Source organism: Dendropsophus ebraccatus, chromosome 6 (assembly GCF_027789765.1).
Source record: "Dendropsophus ebraccatus isolate aDenEbr1 chromosome 6, aDenEbr1.pat, whole genome shotgun sequence".
NCBI classification, from domain to species: Eukaryota; Metazoa; Chordata; class Amphibia; order Anura; family Hylidae; genus Dendropsophus; species Dendropsophus ebraccatus.
In genome coordinates this window covers 8265842-8291142 of record NC_091459.1, presented here as the reverse complement: position 1 = coordinate 8291142, position 25301 = coordinate 8265842, and the positions used below count along the sequence as shown (strand labels likewise).

The 25301-nt window shown below is 46.7% G+C and overlaps 1 protein-coding gene across 2 annotated transcripts in view; it reads left to right on the top strand.

Moving 5' to 3' along the window:
• Positions 1 to 16604: 16604 nt before the first annotated feature.
• Positions 16605 to 25301, top strand: part of DIS3L2 (DIS3 like 3'-5' exoribonuclease 2) — a 152022-nt gene continuing 143325 nt past the window's right edge. Inside the window, exon 1 of one of the 2 annotated variants that reach the window (XM_069974450.1) lies at positions 16605 to 16783. The gene's annotated coding sequence lies outside the window, so the exon portion shown is untranslated. The remainder of the gene's footprint in view (positions 16784 to 25301) is intronic. The other variant, XM_069974452.1, reaches the window with a different exon arrangement.

The window sequence follows — 25301 nt, the reverse complement described above, 5'->3', positions numbered from 1 at the left end:
CCAGTCTGACACAGTGCCCTCTGCTGCCACCTCTGTCCATATCAGGAACTGTCCAGAGCAGCAGCAAATTCCCATAGTAAACCACTCCTGCTCTGGACAGTTCCTGACATGGACAGAGGTGGCAGCAGAGAGCACTGTGTCAGACTGAAAAGAATACACCACTTCCTGTAGGACATACTGCAGCTGATAAGTATGGGAAGACTTGAGATTTTTAAATTGAAGTAAATTACAAATCAATATAACTTTCTAAAACCAAATAATCTGAAAGAAAAATATTTCTGCTGGATAACCCCTTTAAAGGGGTTGTCCGGCGATAAAAAATTATTCACAGAATAACACACATTACAAAGTTATACAACTTTGTAATGTATGTTATGTCTGTGAATGGCCCCCTTCCCCGTGTCCCACCACCCCCACCCGTGTACCCGGAAGTGTGGTGCGCTATACATTACCTGTCACGTGCCGACCACGGTCTCCGATCCTCAGCAGTGACGTCTTCTTCGGGAGGCCAGCGGATCTTCCAGAGTACCGGCCGCCCTCTGCAGCGTCATCCGAAGCTCAGCCGCGATTGGCTGAGCATAACTGTGCTCAGCCAATCGCGGCTGAGCAGCTGATGACGTGGCCGCGTCATCAGCCGCTCAGCCGCGATTGGCTGAGCACAGTTATCCGCCGGCCTCCCGAAGAAGACGTCACTGCTGACAATCGGAGACCGTGGACGACACGAGATGCGGTGAGTATAATGCACCACACTTCCGGGTCTAGCGTGGGTGGGGGGAAACACGGGGAAGGGGGCCATTCACAGACATAACATACATTACAAAGTTGTATAACTTTGTAATGTGTGTTATTCTGTGAATAATTTTTTATCGCCGGACAACCCCTTTAAGGCAGCAAGCAAAAGTATATGAAAATAACTTATATAAAATTAATCACGATAGACAGCCTGGCACAAAAGCCAGGAGTGGGAAACATTAATGCTAAGGCAGAAAGGTAGATAGGGGTAGAAAAGATAAGGGGAGCGGGCAGCATCAAACACACTACACGGAGAGCAAACTAAACAACCCAAATGACAGCCGATAATTAAAGGATCTTTCATATGTTGGGTTAGCTTGTATTTTTGCAGCAAGCATCACAGAACCAGTACAAATCCGCAACAAATAGGGTTGTGTATATGGGTGCCATAAAAAACAATAGGTGCAATACTGCCACAATTACGGATCTGCAATCGGGTACGTTATCATACTGATGTGAGATGTGTCAGACTAGGTTTTTATTTTATGCATAATTTGTTCCGGGACCGTGCTTGTAATCCAAATCCACTCTTAAACTAAAGCAAATTTTCCCATAAGAAATCATTGAAATGCAGACAATTGGTTCCACACCCCAAAAATAATGATTTTTTATTCTGAATAACATGTAAAACAGATCAAACAATGAGAAACAGCTGAGTATTTATTATTATAAGTTACTGTACAGTATAGCAATCATCATGTGGAGTATAATGTATAGTAACTGCATAAACCTGAAGAAACAGCAGCAGTTTGTAGATACAGAATGGAGATGCAGATAGCCGCAATGCAGTAGCGTAGTACAACAGGCTAGACTGGAGAAGCAGGGCTGCTGTCAGAGGTCTGTGTGGTCACATGACAGCAATGGGGTAGGGGCGTGGGTTCAGCATAGACCAGGAAGAAAAATTCACAGAGCTGTGCAGGAGGACAGTGACAGAAACTTTTTATACAGCAGTGTGTATAGCTGAGTGTAAGTGCAGGCACATTATAGCAGCAGTGTGTATAGCTGAGTGTGAGTGCAGGCACATTATAGCAGCAGGGTGTATAGCTGAGTGTGGGTGCAGGCACTTTATAGCAGCAGTGTGTATAGCTGAGTGTGAGTGCAGGCACATTATAGCAGCAGGGTGTATAGCTGTGTGTGAGTGCAGGCACATTATAGCAGCAATGTGTATAGCTGAGTGTGAGTGTAGGTACACTATAGCAGGAATGGAGAGGATGGGAAACACAAGGGCTGACAGAGACTGTGGGGAGCATGAAAGAATGAGCAGGGCAGATGTGGGCACATACATGCAGCGCTCTCTGTCCAGGGAGAGAGGGGTTACAGCTATAAAGAGATTACCTCCACCGTCCTGTCCCCTGATGCAAGCCCCAGCCTGAGGTGAATCTGCTATGATTTGGAAGGTGAGGAAGACTTCCTGGGTCACAGTACAGTGCTGTAGGCCCCGCTATGCAGACCATGCCCCTCCCCCACTCCTGCTCCCACCCAGTACAGGGAGCTCTTACACCAAAGCAATGCTCTTAATCCAAGTTACAATTTTGAAAAACTGTGAGCTCTGCTTGCAAAACACTTTTAATCCAAGTTAATTGTTACTCTTAAACCATGTACCAGTTTTCCCGGACATAAAAACATTAAGAATACACACATTTATCATTTATGTGTTTGAGCACAACGTATGTCATATGTTATGATCAAGGCATATAACACGTAAATGTGTGTATTCTTGCTGTTTTTATGTCTGGGAATATTTTAAAATATAGGAATGTTTTTTGCTCACTACCTGGTGGTGGATTACTCCTTTCTTCTGTTAGGAACTCACCTGCCAGGGCTCCTGCGGCGTCCTCCTCGGTCCCGGCTTCTTCTGTCGGCGCTAGGACCCAGCACCCAGCCTGTGCAGCTGATTGGCATCAGGCTCAGGCTGAGGGGCGGATAGCTCCGCCACTCAGTCTGTAGCAGACCAGCTGCTAGGTATCTGGGATCAGACCAATGGTGTGCTGGTCAGGCCTCCTGACCAAGTATAAAGTGTAATCACTGCCAGCTCTCTTTGCTGGTTATTAGTTGTTTCTGATCCCAGCTCCCCAGTTCCCTGTATTCTGCCCTATTCTTTCTATATTGTCTTGCCTGGATTCTGACCTTCTGCCTGCCCCCTGACTACCCGCTTCTTCCTGATTTGGTACTGCGTTGCTCGTTCGGTTTCTGATTTGGCTAGTTGACCTTTCTGCATTGTGTTTGTCTGTCTGTCTGCGTTTTATGTTTTGCACGTATTCAGCATAGGGATTGTCTTCGTGGTTGTCCGCGACCGCTTAGGGTCGACCGAGGCAAGTAGGCAGGTGACAGTGGGTGGGATCAGATTCTGGGCCCACTGTCTCGTGTCTTGTCTTCACCTGCCATTCGTGACAGAAAAACCAGCCCAAAATTTATTATATACGTCTCCCGAGGGTTATTATGGATCCCATTAAAACATTGGTAGAGCAGATGCAGAACCTGAACACTTTGGTCCAAGGACTTGCGGAACGTGTCCAGGAACAGGAGGCTGCTCCCCGTCAAGTGACTATGACGACCCCTTCTCCGCCCAAACCACCTGTACAGCTCCCGGAAAAGTTTAAAGGGGATAGAAAGGATTTTCGGACCTTCAGGGAGGGATGTAAATTATTTTTTCGTTACGTCCACGTTCCTCTGGGGACGAGAACCAAAAGGTGGGAATAATCATGTCCCTTCTGCAAGGACCACCACAAGAATGGGCATTTTCTCTACCTCCCAACGCCATTGAGCTAAGTTCTGTTGATTATTTTTTTTCAGCTCTTGGCCTGCTATATGACGACCCTGATAGGACCGCAGTGGCCGAGCGCCAATTAACCTCACTACAACAGGGAAAGAGACCAGTGGAAGACTATTGTGCAGAATTTCGCCAGTAGTGTATCCCATCCGGTTGGAATGACTCTGCACTACGGTACCAATTCCGTGTAGGTCTCTCTGATCAATTAAAAGATTTATTAGTGGCTTATCCGCCTCCTGAGTCCTTAGAGGAGACCATGACATTAGCTATAAAGGTAGATGCGGGAGAGACATAGAGAGAAATTAACCACTGGTCCTTGTAAGTCCTCATCCTCTGTCTTTTCTCCTCCTAAACATGCTCCTTCTCTGTCATTACCCCAAGAAGAACCCATGCAGATTGGAGCCACTGATGCGAGGACAAGGCAAGCCTATAGACTGCAGCACAATCTGTTTCTATACTGTGGCAAAGCAGGACACCGTGTTCGGGAGTGTACCTCCAGGCCTGGATCACCGCCGGAAAACTCCAGCGCCTGAGTGACTATCGAGGGGGTCATTCAGGCGCACAGGTACCGCTCGATAGTAAGAATAAATTGATGGTGCCTATTACTCTTTCTTTAGGGGAAAGAAGTATTTCAGGATCGGCCCATATCGATTCTGAGGCATCTGCTAATTTTATTAATTCTGGTTTTTGGTCCAGTCTGGGGGTATGTCCACTTCAGCTTAAGTGCCCGCTGAGTATCACTGGGGTGGATTTTACACCACTGGCGCAGGGTAAGGTGAGATATATCACTCCACATCTTTAGGTAAAAGTAGTTTCTATCCATTCTGAGTTCCTTGATTTTTTGGTTATGGATAATTTGTCCTCAAACATTATTTTGGGGTTGCCCTGGTTGACTCAGCATAATCCGGTGTTTGACTGGTCAGACAGGGAACTCATTCAATGGGGACCGGGATGTGCTTCCCATTGTATTTCTTTGCATCAAACGGAATGTTCTTTGTTGGAAGGGTAGATCCCCGAATTCTTATCTGATTTTGTTGATGTGTTTGACGAAAGATCAGTAGACGAATTACCTCCTCACCGTCCATACGATTGTGCCATTGATTTAATTCCTGAGTCTAGATATCCTATAGGTCGGATGTTTAATTTATCTAGGACAGAAAGGGAGGCTATGCGTGAATATATCAAGTATAGTTTACGCAAAGGTCATATTCGTCCTTCCTGCTCTCCACTAGGGGCAGGATTTTTCTTTGTTGGTAAGAAGATGGCAGTCTACGACCCTGCATTGATTATAGGGAATTAAATAAAATCACTATTAAAAACCAACATCCTCTTCCATTGATTCCGGATTTGTTTAATCAGATTGTGGGGGCTCAATGGTTTTCTAAGATTGATCTGCGTGGAGCCTATAATCTGATTAGGATAAAGGAAGGGGATGAGTGGAAGACCGCATTTAATACCCCTCAGGGACACTTCGAATATCTTGTAATGCCCTTTGGGCTATGCAATGCCCCTGCCGTGTTCCAACACTTTGTGAATGACGTATTTCGTGAGTACTTAGGTCGGTTCTTAGTGGTGTATTTGGACGATATACTGATTTACTCTCCTGATTGGTCGTCCCACATATATAATGTGCGTAAGGTTATGGAACTACTGAGATTAAACCATTTGTTCGCTAAGTTGTCGAAGTGCCAATTCGGTGTTCAGGAGATCTTATTCTTGGGATACAAAATCACCTCCAATTCTTTTGAAATGGATCCCCTTAAAGTAGCAGCCATTAAAAGGTGGGAGCGTCCCAACAGTCTCAAGGCGTTACAGAGATTTTTGGGATTCGCTAATTATTATAGGAAGTTTATTCAGGGTTTCTCCGTAATTGCCAAACCTTTAACTGATATGACTAGAAAGGGAGCGGATTTGGTAAACTGGACTCCTGAAGCTGTTATGGCATTCGACAAAATTAAAGGGTGTTTTTCTGTGGCTCTAGTATTGGTTCAACCAGACTTCGAGCAACCCTTCATTGTTGAGGTGGATGCCTCAGAGGTGGGGGTGGGAGCTGTTCTCTCACAAGGTTCACACACGCTCACCAATCTCAAACCCATAGCCTATTTTTCTAGGAAGTTCTCTAGAGCTGAATGTAACTATGATATAGGCAACAGAGAACTTCTTGCCATAAAATGGGCCTTTGACGAATGGAGGCATTTTTTAGAAGGGGCCAAGCACAAGATTAAGGTATTGACTGATCACAAGAATCTTGTTTATCTAGATGAAGCTAAACGTCTTACCCCTCGGCAGGCCAGATGGGCTTTTTTTTACACAATTTGATTTTGAGGTAACCTTCAGACCTGGCTCCAAAAATGTAAAATCAGACGCTTTATCATGTAGTTTTGACATCAGTAGTACTCCCACAGAGAACCCCAAAACTATTTTATCTCCTGGGGTAGTGGTAGCCATTTTACAGCCCGATCTGGCTGCTCAAGTGATAGACTCACAAGCCATGGCCCCTAGAAACACCCCAGAAAACAAACTCTTCGTTCCCCCAAATCTTCGCCTCAGAGTTCTTGAAGAGACTCACTGCTCTGTACTAGCAGGTCAGCCAGGCATCGCTGGAACTAGATATCTTTTAGCTTGTCATTATTGGTGGCCATCTTGGGCCAGAGATACAAAATTATTTGTGGATGCATGTGAGGTCTGTTCTAGGTCAAAGGTGTCTCGTAGATTGCCGGAGGGACTTCTTCAACCTTTACCAGTACCTGCCAAACCCTGGACACACATCTCTATGGATTTCATAACTGATCTACCAGTCTCCAAGGGTAAAACAGTGATTTGGGTGGTCATCGATAGATTCTCTAAAATGTGTCACCTAATTCCTCTTAGTAAACTCCCTACTGCACGTAGTTTGGCTTCTCTATTAATTAATCATATTATCCGCCTGCATGGGGTTCCCGAAAATATTGTTTCTGATAGGGGGTACAATTTGTATCTAAGTTCTGGAGAGAATTCTGTGGCCGTCTGGGTATATCCTTGTCTTTTTCCTCAGCATTCCATCCTCAGTCTAATGGGCAAACTGAGAGAGTAAACCAGTCATTAGAACAGTTTTTAAGATGTTTTGTTGCAGGTTCTCAGGACAAATGGAAGGAATATTTACCTTTAGCTGAGTTTCCACTAAATAATCGTGAAAATCAGTCTCTCAAAATGTCGCCTTTCTTTTGCAATTTCGGGTTTAATCCTAGGTACTCTTCCGTTCATGCTGCCGAGTCGATCAACCCATCTGCTGAAAAGACCTACAAAAGACTGTGCACAGTCTGGGCCCAGGCTCTGCAGAACCTGGTTAAAGCCCAAGAATGTTCTAAAAGACAATGTGATAAAAGACGCATATCTGGCCCAGAGTACAAGGTGGGGGATAAGGTATGGCTCTCGACCAGAAATTTGAAATTGAGAACGCCATCCGGTAAACTGTCGCCAAATTTCATCAGTCCCTATGTAATTCTTAAGATCATTAATCCTGTTTCTTTTAAGTCGCAATTGCCAAAGAGTATGAAAATCTATGATGTTTTCCACAAATCACTGTTAAAGAAATATGTTAATCCGGTGTTGCCATCTGTCCTCCCTTGGTCGTTCAAGGGGAGCTGGAGTACGAAGTGGAGAGAATTCTGGATTCCCGTTGGGTCCAGAGTTCTTTGCAGTACCTGGTTCATTGGAGGGGATTTGGTCCTGAAGAACGCACTTGGGTCGCAAGTAGGGATATGCATGCGCCGTGTCTTGTTCGACAATTTCACTCATGCAACCCTCTCAAGCCGAGTCCTTTAAATAAGGGTCCTGAAGCCCCTCATAAAGGGGGGGGGGGGGGTAATGTTAGGAACTCACCTGCCAGGGCTCCTGCAGCGTCCTCCTCGGTCCCGGCTTCTTCTGTCGGTGCTAGGACCCAGCGCCGAGGCAGCCGCCCTAGCCGGGTGACGTCACAGAGACCCGACTTCGTCCCTGGTAACCAGGGGCGCCGCAGCTCCGTGTCACTCGTGGCGGACGCCCAGCCTGTGCAGCTGAACGGCATCAGACCAGCTGCTAGGTATCTGGGATCAGGGGGTCTGACCAATGGTGTGCTGGTCAGGCCTCCAGACCCAGTATAAAGTGTAATCACTGCCAGCTCTCTTTGCTGGTTATTAGTTGTTTCTGATCCCAGCTCCCTGTATTCTGCCCTATTCTTTCTATATTGTCTTGCCTGGATTCTGACCTTCTGCCTGCCCCCTGACTACCCGCTTCTTCCTGATTTGGTACTGCGTTGCTCGTTCGGTTTCTGATTTGGCTAGTTGACCTTTCTGCATTGTGTTTGTCTGTCTGTCTGCGTTTTATGTTTTGCACGTATTCAGCATAGGGATTGTCTTCGTGGTTGTCCGCGACCGCTTAGGGTCGACCGAGGCAAGTAGGCAGGTGACAGTGGGTGGGATCAGATTCTGGGCCCACTGTCTCGTGTCTTGTCTTCACCTGCCATTCGTGACTGCTTCAGTGTGGACTTGGATATAAGGTGGTAGTTTACCAATTATTTTTTTCTTTCAAATCAACCAGTGCCAGAGATTTGTTATTTTCTTCTATTCAAAAAATCTCGATCCTTCCAGTACTTATTAGCTGCTGTATGTCCCTCAGGAAGTGATGTATTCTTTCCAGTCTGGAGAGCAGGAGAGGTTTTCTATTGGGATTTGCTGCTGCTCTCGACAGTTCCTGACATGGACAGAGGTGGCAGCAGAGAGCACTGTGTCAGACTGGAAAGAAAATCATTTTACAAATCTCTGTTTCTCACCTTCTTGCTCCAGTTAATTTAAAGCAAAAACATTTTTGGTGAACTACCCTTGATGAGTTGTTCCCATTTTAGTTGGTTTCAACCAGTCGGCCTTTAGTATCTGACCTTTCTCTTAACCACAAGCCAGTTTTACCCACAGAACTAGCAGTCACTGGATTAGTTTGCAGCATTCTGTTTATACTCTTGTTACTGTTGTCAATGAAAATCTAAAGAGATTATCATCTGTAATACATGAACTTTAACCACCCTGTCTGCAAAAACAAGCCGTTCCACCTCATTCTAATGGTTGGCATGAAGTTCAAACCTTTTTACCACAGAGTAGGGATGGTCCGAACCTGCCGAGGTTCGGGTTTGTACGAACCCGGACTCTCGGCAATGATTCCCGCTGTCTTAAACCTCCGTGGAGAGGGTGGATACAGCAGGAGGACCGCCTGGAAAACCGGGATACAGCCACAGCCATAGGCTGTATCCCAGTTTTCCAGGCGGTCCTCCCACTTTATCCACCCTCTCCACAGAGGTGGAAGACAGCGGGAATCATTGCAGAGTCCGGGTTCGTACGAACCCGAACCTCGGCAGGTTTCGGACCATCCCTACCACAGAGGCATGATATCTGTCTTCCATCAGGCTTACAGGTGTGCCAAACAACTGGAGATTCTATATACACACTACACCGATCTGCTGGGGATTCAACCCACAGAATTATGCACTAAGAATCCACAGATTACAGTACTATCAAATAAATGGGATTTTTGAAATCTTATCTATACACAGGGGAAAATTTTCTGATTTAGGGTGTGTTCACACGTGCAGGATCTGCCGCCGATTTGAAGCTGCAGATTTGCTTTTAATCTGCAATTTAAATATCTACTGCAGATCGTGTACGTGTGAACGCACTCTAAGGCTGGGTTCACACTACGTATATTTCAGGCAGTATTGTGGTCCTCATAGCAACCAAAACCAGGAGTGGATTGAAAACACAGAAAGGATCTGTTCACACAATGTTGAAACTGAGTGGATGGACGTCATATAATGGTAAATAACTGCCATTATTTCAATATAACAGCCGTTGTTTTAAAATAACAGCAAATATTTGCCATTAAATGGCGGCCATCCACTCAATTACAACATTATGTAAACAGATCCTTTCTGTGTTTTCAATCCACTCCTGGTTTTGGTTGCTATACAGCCTCAAATATACAGCCTCAAATATACGTAGTGTGAACCCAACCTGAATCTGGATTTTAACATTTACGGCAGGTCAATTGCAGATTTGTTTCCCCATTAAAATCGACAGAGAATATAAAATCTGCATCAAGTCCATAAGGCTATCAGAAAATCTGTTGGTGTAATAGGGCCCTAAGGGTGCCTTTACACACCGAATCCGCTCCAGATTTCACGCTGCGGATCCAGTGTCAGTGCATCCCTATGAGCATGCATACTCGTATGCAAGGTATGTAAGGTAACCCCCCACCGGCCAGAGCATACATCACCTGCTCCCTGCTCTCGCTTCGGGGGTTTCTGGCATCTGCTTGTCCCGCTCAGCCAATCAGTGCGCTGCCCCGCTGCAGCCACCGACGTCAAGCCGGGAACCCCCGACAGAGCGCGGAAGAGGTAATGTATGCTCCGGCCGGGGGGGGGGGGGGGGGGGGGGGGGGTTTGGATTAACTTACATACTCGCAGCAGGATTTCAATCCCCTGGAAGTATGTATGCTCATAGGGATGAACTGACACTGGATCCCGTCGGATTTCGCTATCAATGGTGTGTGTGAAGGCACCCTAAGAGTGTGGCCAGGTTCTCACACTATGGCTGCCCTCTAAAGGCCGTATTACACAGCACAATAATCCAGGAGAAGCAAGCGCTGATCTGTCACTTCAGTGATTGTTTTCCCCTCGCTGCCTGTGCTATTACATGCACAGACAGTAACCCGGGAGCAGCAGGGGAGCTGTGGGGAGCAGAGGGAGGCGCCACTCAAACAATACTTAGATTGTTTGGGAAGCCCATTGAAGTCAGCGGCGGTCTGCTGCCACCACTCCTATTACATGGAGCAACAAATCAGCATGTTGAAAGACCACAATCAGCTAACATTGGCTGACCGTTGCCTTTCAATATAGACTATTGCAGTAAATGATTATCGGCCTGAGGGCCAGTAATCAGCCGGGCGAGGCTGTGTATACACAGACAGATTATTGTAGCCAAAAATATGGAACAATTAAGATTAATATTTTATCTCTTTTCAAATACATTCCCTGACTTTGGCTTCAATAATCTGTTTGATAAATCAGTCTGTGTAAACGCAACAAAAACGATACTTTTTTTTTTTTTCATGGATTACCACTACCACATTTCCCAGCCACTGAGGAAGAAGCTAGTAGCTTTGAAACGCGTCTGTAGCCACCCACCCAACATTTGTCTACACCCCTCAGCAGTCATCTGAACATACCCTTGTATCTATTCTTCATCTCTATAAGTCTGGGAGCAGCTGGCTCAACAGTGACTTTGCCTATTGCACTACCGGCAGTGGGGCCACACTTTGGCACAGACTAGGAACGAGGCTGGTGACGTCACTGTACTCACCGCGGGCAGACTGAGACCGGTGACCCCGGAGAAGACGCAGATTCTGTACGGGTGATCGGTGCACCAAACTATCTGTAAGTGTATAAATCCTCCCCTGTGGCAACAAGCAGTAATAGAGCCAGAGAGATCCAGTGTATGCAGTACATCTCAGACAGAACACCGGGGATCAGTGGTATCTGTCATACTGGTCTAATAACCATACACTCCACCAGTGTCAGACTGGCCCACCAGAGTACCAGAGGATCGTCCGGTGGGCCTCCAGCTTTGGAATCTGCACTAACACTGACTGACATGTTGTTTCTCACTGGTTCTTCATTGGTGAGCCCCCAGGATCATTTTCTCTGGTGGGCCCCAGATACCCCAGTCCAACACTGCGCTTCACATAAGGAGATCACTATAGTGCTTGAAAAATCCCTATATTGTAATCCGTATTCTTCTTCTTCTTCTTCCAGCAGCCATTCTTCTGCGATTAATACAGCCCAAACTGCTTTGCGCACAGACTTCGTTCAAACTGCGTTTCAAAGCCCTCGGCGGTGACAGGTGTGCTATCTATTTTTCATTTCGATCAGATTTGTCTTTTTTAAGAAATTTATGTTTAAATACCCCTAATTTCCCATAGAAAATAATGGGCCATTGGAAATAATGGGCACACTGTAAACGCTAGCAGCCAATCACAGCACATATGCAAATAGTTGAAATACAGCAGCCAATAGGAACTCTAAGGTCTTGTCAGTCAATGCCTCACAACATCCACACAGTCACATGTCCACTATTGGCCAATAGAAGATGTAATATATGGAAGGTCCTTAACGATTTTGTCTCCCTGACATGAGTAAGATTGTCATGGTAACCGAGCAATGATCTTTACTATTATATGAAGCAGAGTTCAGTCAGTAAAGTAGCAGAGCTGAGGGGACGTACCCACGCCGTTCTTAAAGGGACGGTACCAAAGCCGCTCTTAAAGGGACGGTACCCAAGCAGCTCTTAAAGGGGCATTACATAAGTCGCTCTTAAAGGGACGGTACCCAAGCCACTCTTAAAGGGACGGTACCCAAGCCTCTCTTAAAGGGACGGTACCCAAGCCGCTCTTAAAGGGACAGTACCCAATTCGCTCTTAAAGGGACCGTAGCCAAGTCGCTCTTAAAGGGACGGTACCCAAGTCGCTCTTAAAGGGATGGTACCCAAGTCGCTCTTAAAGGGTCAGTACTTAAGCTGGTCTTCAAAGGACGGTACCAAAGTCTCTTTTAAAGGGACAGTACTTAAGCTGGTCTTAAAGGGACAGTATATAGGTCACTCAAAGCATTGTCACCAAAGTCGCTCCTTACGGGACTGTACCAAAGTTTCTCTTAACCCCTTAACGACACATGATGGGTATACCCGTCATGCAGCCGTTAAGGGGGATCAGAGAGGGCTCCTGACGTGAGCCCTCTCTGCAGCCCACGGTCCCCGGCTGCTATGTGCAGCCAGGGACCGCAGGGCGATCGCCGTGGCCGGCTAATTAACTGTTCAAATGCAGCTGTCAAAGCTGAATAGTGTATGTGGCCCCTGTCCCTGGTGTCTAGTGGGGGATCTCCCCTCCCGCGATGGGTCGAATCAAATCCAGAAAAATTGTAATCAAAAAGTCACATATGTGCAATCAAGGTACCGATAGAACAGAGCATGGCGCAAAAAATGACACCTCACACAGCCCCATAGACCAAAAGCGCTATAAGCCTGGGAATAGAGCAATTTTAAGGAACGTTTATTTTCTGTAAAAGGTTTTATTTTTTTACGAGCCATCAATTAATATAAAAGCTATACAAAAGTTGCATATCGTTTTAATCGTACCAACTTGAGGAACATATATAACATGTCAGTTTTTCCATAGGACACATGGCGTAAAAACAAAGCCCCCCCAAAGAAAAAGAATTGCGTTTTTTCTTCAATTTCACCGCGCATATAATTTTTTTCTGGTTTTGCAGCATATTTTATGCAAAAATTCAGCCTGTTATTGCAAAGTACAATTATTGACGCAAAAAATAAGGGCTCATGTGGGTCTGTAGGTGTAAAAATGCAACTGCTATGGCCTTATAGGAGGAAAAAAACGAAAATTAGCCCTGTCCTTAAGGGGTTAAAGGCACTGTACCAGAGTTGCTCTTAAAGGGACTGTACCAGAGTTGCTCTTAAAGGGACTGTACCAAAGTCACTCTTAAAGGGGGGAGGGTATCAAGGGTTAAAGTTTCTCTTAAAGGGAAGCCACTGTTAAAGGGGCGCTCTTTTCAAGCAAATCTAGTTAACTTTGGAACTCCACTTCACTAACCTACAAACAAACTGACTTTTGAACTATAACAACAAAGTTGGATCAGTCCAGTGAGTCAGGACTACTACCCCCATCTGCCTGCTTTTACTGTGTGATATTATTGCAAGCCAGTGAGAGGATGATGGGAATCCCTCTCTTGGTCTGAACTAAAAGACCAGTTCTACCACATTGATGCTGACCACATACAAAGTATATCAGTATAATGACTATATGGCTATTTATATGATTAACTAGTTGTTTTATACACCTTTATGATTTCTTTATAGTTTTTATGTGCTTTTGTTCCACATTCCCTAACCCTCTTTGTTGATCTATCGCATTTTTTCAAAAAACGGATGGAAAAAAGCGGATACATTTGTGTGCATCTGTTTTGATTCATTTTACTATTGACTTCCATTATAAAAAGAACAGATCAAAACGGATCCGTTTTTTTAATGGACACAAAAATGAGGTAGACTACGTTTTTGCGTACGTTAAAAAAAAAGAAGCCATGAAGCCCCACCTAGATGACACTGTCCATATAAGGGCGGGGGCCCAACTGCCGTGAAGCTCCACCTAGGTGACACTGTCCACCTATAAAATGAAGCAATTTTAGAGCAGAAAGGAGACACAGACAATTGTTATACAGGTGTATATCATATGTGCACCATCCGAGCTTGTGGATGGTGCGGAGATCCACATAGAATAAGGGGGTAACAGTATGACTTTAATGGTGTTATTATTGAGCTTCTCAGGACACTGATGGATGGGCAGTGTTGGACTGGGCCACCGGATGCTCCAGTAGGCCCCAGCCCCCCATGCAGGCGGCACACTGACTGTCGGGGCGGCAGGGCCCCCCAACAGTGACAGTGCTGCCCCTCTATCAATGCTGTCACCTGACTGGGCCCTCAATTAGTCAGGTGACAGCATTAGTGTCGTCCCCCCCCCAACCTCCCTTAAACTGAACGGGACCCCCACTTGCTGCTGCCCTCACGAGCGGCTCCCTGGGGGTGTCCCGGCCGGCGCACGCACGCACCTGTGAGCTCAGCTCGGTGTGTGCTGGGGGATGGGACTTCCGGCACAGTAAGCGCGTGTTAGAGATGCTCCCTGTGCCGGAAGTACCAGCCCTGGCACACACCTAGCGTTCTGGTGCCGGGCCTCCTCGAGAATCCCCAGGGACACCACTAGGGAGCCGCGCGTCAGCCGGGGGAGAAAAGCAGAAGACAGCAGCGACGGGGGAGCGTGTTATGATTTTTTTTTTTTGCTTCACATGGGGCCGTCTATAAGGGGATATCACAGGGGGCCATCTGTAAGGGGGATATCACAGGGGGGCATCTGTAAGGGGGATATCACAGTGGCCATCTATAAGGGGATATCACAGGGGGGCATCTACAAGGGGATATAACAGGGGGGGGATCTATACGGGGATATCACATGGGGGCATCTATAAGGGGATATCACAGGGGGGCATATTTAAGGGGGATGGTATAGGGGGGCATATATAAGGGGGATGGTACAGGGGGCATCTATAAGGGGGATGATACAGGGGGCATCTATGAGGGGGACATCTATAAGGGGTATTTCACAGGGGAAATCTATAAGGGGGATATCACAGGGGGGCATCTATAAGGGGGACTTCACAGGGGGCATCAATAAGGGGGATATCACAGGGGGGCATCTATAAGGGGGATATCACAGGGGGGCATCTATAAGGAGGATATTACAGGGGGCATCTATAAGGGGATATCACAGGGGGGCATCTATAAGGGGATATCACAGGGGGGCATCTATAAGGGGATATCACAGGGGAGCATAAATAAGGGGGATGGTACAGGGGGCATCTATAAGGGGGATGATACAATGGGCATCTATAAGGGGGACAACACAGGGGGACATCTATAAGGGGTATTTCATAGAGGGCATCTATAAGGGGGATAATACAGGGGGCATCTATAAGGGGGATGATACAGGGGGCATCTATAAGGGGTATTTCACAGAGGAAATCTATAAGGGGGATAACACAGGGGGGCATCTATAAGGGGGACTTCACAGGGGGCATATATAAGGGGGATGATACAGAGGGCATCTATAAGAGGATATCACAGGGGGCATCTATAATGGGATATCACAGGGGGCATCTATAAGGGGGATATCACAGGGGGGCATCTATAAAAGGGATATCATGAGGCCATCTATGACGGGGATATCACAGGGGGCATCTATAAGGGGGATATCACAGGGGGGCATCTATAAGGGGGATAATACAGGGGGCATCTATAATGGGGATAATACAGGGGGTATCTATAAGGGGGATATCACAGGGAGCATCTAAAAGGGGGATAATACAGGGGGCATCTATAAGGGGGATATCACAGGGGGGCATCTATAAGGGGGATATCACTTGTTACTTGTAATCTGGTACTGTGTTTTATTGGATTTAGTATACTGGATTTGGACAGTAGCAATGTGGTGGTGATGGTAGTGGTTGTGATGTGGCGGTAATATTTCCCCCTTGTATACTGTTATTATTGGTCTCAGTATACAGAATTTGGTTAGTAACAGTATGGCGGTAATATGTATGGTGATATTTCCTTCCTATATACTGGTGTTATTGGGAACATCAGTCTTGGTATATACATACACACACACACAGCAATAGCATGCGCTTGGTTGAGAAAGGGGGGGGCCCAGGTTGACAATCTGCATCCCTCAGTGTCAGGATATGCTGGGAGTAGTAGTACAATCCTCTGATAACAGCCACTATAGAGATGTATTGCTGGACCTTCAGGGCTGATGGTTGTCGCCCACAGATTGCAGCCACCACGAGCCTCTGCACACAGGGATTTATTATAGGGTTGTCCTCTCCGAGACTACAACTCCCAGCATACCCTGAGAGATATATGAATGTAGGGGGTTCGGAGAGTTTTAGCTGGACTGAAAATGTTATTCCCAAGGGATTTGTCACAGATACAGATGAGTCCAGGAGAGGCCGGGGTCAGCGGGTCGTGTCTCACTGGTTCTATATTGGTGGGCTCCAGGTACCCCAGTCTGACACTGATAGATGGGGGAGATCACATCACATTTGAAGGGATTTTCCTCTCTCCTTCTTACCTGTGTGACCACTATTACATCCGCCCTAGGTTACTGCCGCTGGTTTGGTGAGGGTCAGACTCTCTTTGTTCCTTTATGATGGGCGCAATGAGTAAGTAGCCCCCCTGGTCTCTGCACACAGGGGGTCCTCACTCTATAGGGACGGGGGCTCAGACAGAACAGGCAGCACAACACACACCGGTAATACAATGTACTATGAGGGAGAGCGCAGTGAGGGCGGGAAGCTTCTCCTCACAGCCCCGCGCTCTCTGTGAGGCGACGAGCCGGCCGTACGTCAGGTGCACAGCGCAGCTCAGCATCTGCTCTAAGGTAACGCTCAGCCCCGCCCACACGTCATATAAACCCCCGGCTAACCCCGCCCCCTACAACCAGCCTGACCCGGAAGAGGAATCCCAGGAGCAGACAGCAGCGGCCCCCGGGGGGATTTAAATCGAACTGGAGAAGAACCTGCAGGACATTGGAGAGTTGGTGAGTAGCCGGTGTGCAGTGATGGCGGGCGGGGAGTGTGACGCCGGGGACGAGGCTTTCCTGAGGCGTCTGACCCTGTGTGTGGGGGGAGGGCGCTGACACGAGTGGACGGGGTTTAGTGGCAGCCTCGCTTCCTGCTCGTATACCTGTCACCTGCTCTGGTCCAGGGGTCTGTGAGGGGAGAGGGGTGGCCGGGGGTCTGTGAGGGGAGAGGGGTGGCCGGGGGTCTGTGAGGGGAGAGGGGTGGCCGGGGGTCTGTGAGGGGTGGCCGGGGGTCTGTGAGGGGTGGCCGGGGGTCTGTGAGGGGTGGCCGGGGGTCTGTGAGGGGTGGCCGGGGGTCTGTGAGGGGTGGCCGGGGGTCTGTGAGGGGTGGCCGGGGGTCTGTGAGGGGTGGCCGGGGGTCTGTGAGGGGGAGAGGGTGGCCGGGGGTCTGTGAGGGGGAGAGGGTGGCCGGGGGTCTGTGAGGGGGAGAGGGTGGCCGGGGGTCTGTGAGGGGGAGAGGGTGGCCGGGGGTCTGTGAGGGGGAGAGGGTGGCCGGGGGTCTGTGAGGGTGGCCGGGGGTGGGCTCCTGTGCTGGATCTCTATACTGGAGGGGAGGCAGCAATATTGGGAGCGCTGGGTATAACACCTGTTACTGTGTCCTCTGTCATAGGGATAGACTGGGCTGGTGTCACCTGAGGGAGGGAGACCATGCTCAGCCTATGTACCATAGTGCACCATAGGCTCTTAAAGGGGTACTCCACTCACAGGGAACTTTTGATATGCCCATGGTGAGACTAACAATTTCTTCCATACTTGTTACTATCTACTCAAGTCTCCTTCCCGCAGTTCTCAGCTGCTGCTTTCTGCTGAAGACACAAATCTGTGTGTGAGCTTTTTGCTCCTTCCTCCCTTCTTAGACAGTTGATAGTAACCAGTCCCTGGCAGGCTGATCTGCAACATTGTAGCTTCTTTGTAATGCTGGGAGAGTTAATAGTGAGTTATTTAGTAACAGAATAACCCTCCCAGCATTACAAAGAAGCTACAATGTTGCAGATACAGCCAGCCAGGGACTTATTTTCAGCAGCTGTCTCAGAAGGAAGGAGATGGAGAGAAAAGCTTTTGAAGCCAGGGACAGACTATAAACAGAACTGGTCATAAGGAAAAGATTTAAATCCTCGTCTCTATGTGGAAGAATGGACATGACAATTTTTCCATGTGGTGAGAGGATGTGCGCTAGCCTCCCATAGGCTGCCAGTATGACACGGAGGCCAGTCTTACTCTGTGTGAATGGAGCCTTAGGGTAGATGTAAGGTTTTTATTAGCAGTAAACACATGGAATGGACATAGAGATGGACGAGGCGGGTGAAGCTGGGAAGGATCTGGGATCTCACAGGGAGTCGGAACACGTGAGACTGATCTCCTGTCTACACATTAAAGGGGTACTCTAAAGAAGACAAAAGGTTTCAAATCAACTGGTGAATGTTGTACAGATTTAGAAGTTAACTTTTTTTTAAATCAAGACTTCTAGTACTTATCAGCTGCTGTATGTCCTGCAGGAAGTGGTGTATTCTCTCCAGTCTGACAGTGCTCTCTGCTGCCACCTCTGTCCATGTCAGGAACTGTCCAGAGCAGCAGCAAATCCCCATAGAAAACCTCTCCTGCTCTGGACAGTTCCTGACATGGACAGAGGTGGCAGCAGAGAGCACTGTCAGACTGGAGAGACTACACCACTTCCTGCAGGACATACAGCAACTGATAAGTATTGGAAAACTGGAGTTTTTTTTTTTTTTTTAATAGGAATGTTTAAATATGTAACTTTGACATCAGTTTTGAACACTCCCCCCTCCGAGTACCCCTTTAAGGCATGTAAGTCTCTAACAGACTGGAGATTACTCAGCTGCAGTAATGAATGCAGAAATGTGTGGATGCAGCTGGGAAGAAACAGATGACACTGCAGGAATTCTGGTGTGCTGTGCATTATATACGGCCATTGTGAGCTCTGTTTGGAGCTTATATTGTGTGTGGGAATGTAAATTCAGCATGAAGCTTGTATACAATCAGCCAAACCGTGCAAACAAACAGTGCATTATGCTGTAATAGAATATGGTACATGGGAAAAACTCAGAATATGTTATGACTTACTGATTGACAGGAAAACCTTGATCCATAAAGAAAGTTGCTACAGTCTAGCAGTAGCCATTGGTTTTGCTTTAGGGTCCATTCACACTACGGAACAGCGTAGAATTTCAAGACTTTCTCATTTGGGGTAGTTATGAGGGCTGTGGAGTCAGAGCTAGGCTGCATTCACACTTTTTCCTGGTCTGTGAATGTACACCAGCTACCTCTGTGATCTGTGCGACACGATTAGTTTTGGATCCATTTTCCATCGGTGTCTCTGTTTTTCATGGATCTGTTTAAGGGTACAAACACACACGGCATATACGCTGTGTATTTACTGCTGCGATACGCAGCAGGTTAGATCTAAATAACTGAAGACAGCATCAAATCTGCTGCGTATCTGTTGTGTGTGTTTGTACCCTAAGGGTGCCTTTACACATACCTGATCGGATATGCGGATATGTAACCCGGCCCCTTTAAACAAACCCCAAACCTCCAGGCACAGTCACTCCACTTCAGTCAAGAGGCAGAGATTACCAGTATTATTGCCAACTAGAGATGAGCGAACCTCGAGCATGCTAGAGTCCATCTGAACCCAATCGTTCGGTATTTGATTAGCTGGGGCTGCTGAACTTGGATAAAGCTCTAAGGTTTGTCTGGAAAACATAGATACAGCCAATGACTATATCCATGATTTCCACATAGCCTTAGGGCTTTATGTAACTTCAGCAGCCACCGCTAATCAAATGCCGAACGCTCGGATTCGGATGAACCCAAGGTTCGCTCATCTGTATTGCCAACCAGATGTGTTCTTTATTGCTACGAGTTTCAAGGGTTAACACCCTCTTCATCAGGCCTGATGAAAAGCTTGGTTAATACTTGAAACGCGTAGCAATAAAAAAACACATCTGGTTGGCAATAATACTGGAAATCTCTGCCTCTTGATTGAAGTGACTGTGTCTGGAGGTTTGAGCGCCAAGGAATCCACCATTGTTGCAAGGTTGTTTGGATTTTGGTCCTGATCCCACCGCTAGGGAAATCGGAAGGTGGAAGGCAGCAGCTCTCCTTATACACCTAAGCACATAAGCACTTATACACATAAGCCTACATTTGAGTCATGCCTAATACGTGACCTAACCAGGTGAGTGTGCATTTGTGTGAATTTGCACATACACATCTCACAGGGTAATCCGCCTGCACATGCAGCACCACTGTTTCCTTTTTTCTTTTCATGTACAACGAAGCTACTCTTAGGCATTTTAAATTTCATTGATTACATCACATCCGTGTACTTCAGTGAAAAACACTGACCTCATTGATTTCTATGGGGAATCTGTGGCGCGCTTTCCTTTTGAGTTATGACATGTTGTGTTTTTTTTTTTTTTTTCATCGAATGGCGATCTGTGAAACACTAAAAATGTGAATAGCCCGATACAGAGCAAATGGGCTATAAATGTCAGTGCACATTGTCTGACTACTTCACGGAATGTGTGAATGCTTCCCTGGTTTTGGCTGGAGTTGCTAGGAGCACTGCCTTGCCCCCAGAGCGCGAGCCCGCTCCTTCTAATGATGAATAGGGCGTGCTGGCTGGCGCTCTGGAGGTGGGGCAGTGTTCCTAGTGGTGGTAACAGTGCAGAGGAGGAAGGCGAGACAAAGCTTCCTCCTTGGCACCCCAAGTGCTATGGCAGATATTAGCCACGTGATTGCGGGTTGTTAATGGGTCAGGTGTATACTTGCCTTCCGTTACTGCTTAAGTCTCTGCTAACAGTCTGGCTCAGGTAGGCTCTATTAGCAGAGCACCCATCTCGCTGATCTGTACAGTGCTATAGCATTGCATAGATCAGAATTGGTAATCTAACCATTGATTATGCACGGTCCCTAGGGGAGTGCAAAAAATAGATCTCCCTTATGAAAAGTTCAAACCGCCCCCTTTTAAATTAAATGTGAAAAAATAAACATATTTATGGTATTGCGTGAAGGATTGTCTGATATATTAACCCTTTAATGACCAGGTGGGTTTTAACCTTAGTGACTGTACCACCAGGCCCAGGCTGTAGTACTGGAGGTAAACGACCCACCCTTAGTGGGAGGAAACCCTAGCCCCTCTATGATAGGGTTCCATTGATTCTAATGGAGTCACGTCATGGAGGGGCTGGGGTTTCCCACTGGGCATGGGTCGGCCTGCCTCAAGTGCCTAAGCCTGGGCCTGGTGGTACAGTCACTTTAAAGTGTACATATCATTTAAACCACATGTCAGGGGCACATTCACTCAGCTGTGTGCACTCTGCCCCTTCATCTCTACTCTTTGGCTGCATTTACACAGAAGATTTATCTGACAGATTATTGAAGCCAAAGCCAGGAACAGACTATAAACAGAACAGGACATAAAGGAAAGACTGAGATTTATCCATTCCTGGCTTTGATTTTAAAGGGGTTATTCAGCACTACAAAAACATGGCCACTTTTTCCCCTACTGATGTCTCCAGTTTGGGTAGGGTTTTGAAACTCTGTTCTATTGAAGTAAATGGAGCTTAATTTGCAAACTACACCTGAACTGGAGACAACAGTAGGGGGGAAAAGTGGCCATGGTTTTTGTAGCACTGGATAACCCCTTTAAGCTCCATTTACTTCAATGGAACTAGGTTCCAAACCCCACCCAATCTGGAGACAAGAGAGGGGGAAAAAGTGGCCATGGTTTTGAAGCGCTGGTTAACCCCTCTAAAAATCTGTCAGATAAATCTGTTTAAACATAGCATTACAGCTGAAGAATTATATTGGAGCCCTATGGAATTTTCAGCAGTTTGGTCTACCTGAAGTTCCATAGGCTCCATTATAATTCTGTCCACCCCTACTCTAGCAGTGAGAGCGGAGACGTAGGGGCAGAGTGCATATAGCTGATCGAGTCTACCCTTTAGGTTCAGTGATCATGGGGGTCACAACACCCAGATCCCCACCAATACAAACTAACATGTGGCTCTAACATGTCAGAAGTTTGTTTAAATGATTGGAACTAGGGACAAGCAAGGTACTAGTAAAGAACAACTCTTTGCTGCCTTTGAACTTCATGTCATTCAGCCGCAGGTGACTGGAAAAGCTGGATTCAGTCCTGGGAAACTTGGAGATGTTTCCCAGGACTGGATCCAGCTTTTCCAGGCACCCAGAGTGGAAAGGCTTGAAGTGCTATGAAGCTGGCTGACTAGAAGAGTTTAGTAAAGTGCTTCATTACTACTGTATATTTGCTTATCCATAATTGAGAAGATTGGGGATCAGATTGCACAGAGGTAAGTGCGTTTACACAGATTTATCTGACAGATTTTTGAAGCCAAAGCCAGGAATTGATTTGAGAAGGAAGAAATCTCAGTCTTTACTTGTTTCCCGTTCTGTTTATAGTCCCTGGCTCTGGCATCAAAAATCTGTCAGATAAATCTCTGTGCAAAAGGCACCCTTAGACCTTTAGCAGTCAGGGGAAATGATTGGGATCCCCTGTCAGACATGCAGGGGTTGCGATTGGTAAGTGACTGGAGCCAGTCCTGTCACTTACACTTAAATGCAGTGATCACAGCATTTAAAGGGGTAGTGCGGCGCTAAACAATTATTCACAAAATAACACACTACAAAGTTATACAACTTTGTAATGTATGTTATGTATGTGAATGGCCCCCTTCCCCGTGTTTCCCCCCACCCACGCTAGACCTGGAAGTGTGGTGCATTATACTCACCGCATCTGGTCGACCCCTGTCCGCCATCTTGGCACAATGATGTCACTCATGCCGGCCCCCTCTGCTGCGTCATAACTGTGCTCAGCCGCGGTTGGCTGAGCTGCTGATGAGACGGCAGAGGGGGGACGGATGGAACGGTTCAGCCGGCCTCCCGAAGACTACGTCATTGTTCCAAGGTGGAGGACAGGGGTCGACACAAATGCGGTTAAGTATAATGCACCACACTTCCGGGTCTAGCGTGGGTGGGGGGAAACACGGGGAAGGGGGCCATTCACATAACATACATTACAAAGTTGTATAACTTTGTAGTGTGTTATTTTGTGAATAATTGTTTAGCGCTGCACTACTCCTTTAAGGGGTTAATGACAGTATAGGCTGGAGCTCTAAAGGCCCTATTACACGAAACGATTATCGGCCGATAAGAATGATGTTGGCTGATCGCTGTGTTTCAACATGTTGAAACATAAATGACTCATGGTGTCTTTGCACAGAATTATCTGACAGATTTTTAAAGCCAAAGCCAAGAATGGATTTGAAAAGGAGAAATCTCAGTCTTTCCTTTATGACCCATTCGCTGTTTAGTCTGACATATCTTTGAAGCCAAAGCCAGGAATGGATAAATCTGTAAAGGCACCCAAGATGGCATGCGGCAGCAGACTGCCGCTACTTTCTAAGGGCTGCCAGGACGATCTAGCAATACCCCCCCCCCCCCCCCCCCCCCCCCGGTGGCAGAAAGTGGGGAATGAGGAACAAGCGAGCCCTGGCAGCGCTCATTTGCTCCTCTGCATTGCCCAGTGTATTAGGGTCTTAAAGCAACTCTCTACCCACAATCTGCCCCCCAAACCACTTGTACTGTCAGCTGCTTTTAATCCAAGATCTGGCCTGGTGTCTATTCAGCAGGTGATGCAGTTATTGTCCTAAAAACAACTTTTAAACTTGCAGCCCGGTGTCATATTGGCGTGGCCTAGAGTGTCTGTGCATAAGCATTGCGCCACCTCTCTGTCCCTCCTCCCCGCCATCCTCATTATTAGGAGTGCCCCTGAGTAGGAGTTCTCCTATTCATCACCTGTGTGAACACTGCACATGAACTGGATCATTAAGGCACCTGTGCAGTGTTCACACAAGTGATGAATAGGGAAAAATACTGTCCAGGGCATTCCTAATGATGAGGAGGGACAGGGAGGAGGTGCAGGCCTAGGACACACATGCTCTAGGCCACACAAATTAGACACAGGGCTGCAAGTTTAAAAGTTGTTTTTTGGGACAATAACTGCATCACCTGCCAAACAGACCCCAGGACAGATCTTGGATTAAAAGCGGCTATCTGATGGTACAAGCGGTTTGGGGGGGGGGGGGGCAGTCAGATTGTGGGTAGAGTGCAGTATACTGTATCGCGAGGGTACTGCAATTAAATTGCGTAAACTAACCCTTAGGGTAAGTGCACAGCACGTAATCTGGGCAGATAACTTCCAGCAGATTCTGCTGCTCACAGTCAGGCCCCTACTTGAGCATAGAATGGAGCTTATGAGATGAAGTTAGAATGGAGCTTATGAGATGGGTGGAACTTCAAGTGGGAGCATGAGGGGGGGGCAAGCTGTCCAGGCATGATGGGTGTTGTAGTTTTGCACCAGCTGCAGAGTCTAGGTTCCCTACCCCTGGGTTAGACAAATCTAACTTCTGATATGTCCCTACTCCTCAGCTCGGTGCCGTTAGGCGTGTACTCTGTCATCCAGTTAGACCGCTAGGAGCACTGGGGCACCCGTGGGGATGGGCGGGATAGGATCAGCTCTATGGGGGTAGACATTGCTCCTAACATGGAGCACATTGCTAACTACACTGGAACGGCTCAGAGGAGGAAGGCAAGAGACAAAGCTTCCTCCTCGGTGTCTCCTGTGCAATAGGGACATATCAGCAGGGAAGATTCGTCTAACCTGCTGATAGTTCCCGTCTAATTGTTGTCTGATTGTTTTGCCTCACCTAATTTGTTTGTGGAGTGCTGATTCTACACTTACGGTTATTGAGGCTTTTTAATTAAATCCTCATTTATTGTAGGCCTCCCCATATTACTACACGTGCCTCTTATATTTAGTGTCTACTACTTAACATCCGATTTTGACAGCCAAGCAGTACAGCATTCTGTGCCACCGCTGTGTGTATTCATAACAAGTGTATATTTCCCCTGTGGGTCACATGTTTCCATGTGGGAAGCACATTTGAGGTCATTATGGCAAATTGATAAAAATATGATCCCTTGCAGCCATCCCATATATTTTTTTTTAATATAAAACAAGCTTTCATTATGAGGGTCAATAAGCATACTGGAACAGATTGCAGTCTTGATAAGGCTGGGTTCACACTGCATTTTTGCAACCTGTTTTTTACCTGTTTTTTTTTTATATAAAATTTTTATACCATACACAAACGTATATCATAAACAAATGTTTGTGTACGGTAAAAATGATTGGCTTTTTTTTTTTTCCCAAATTTTTCTGTAGAGGAAGGGGTTGAAGCGAAGGCTTTATTTTTTAAAATTTCAAAAACCTATTTTGAGATATTGAATAGTTTTTGCACTAAAACAGAAGCCACCTACAATGTCTTTCTATATACCATTTGCTTTATTGCAAGTAAAATTATTATTTTTTTTTTTTTAACAAACTTGACTTAATTTTTTTTTGTTTATTTTGTTTTTTCCCTTCCTT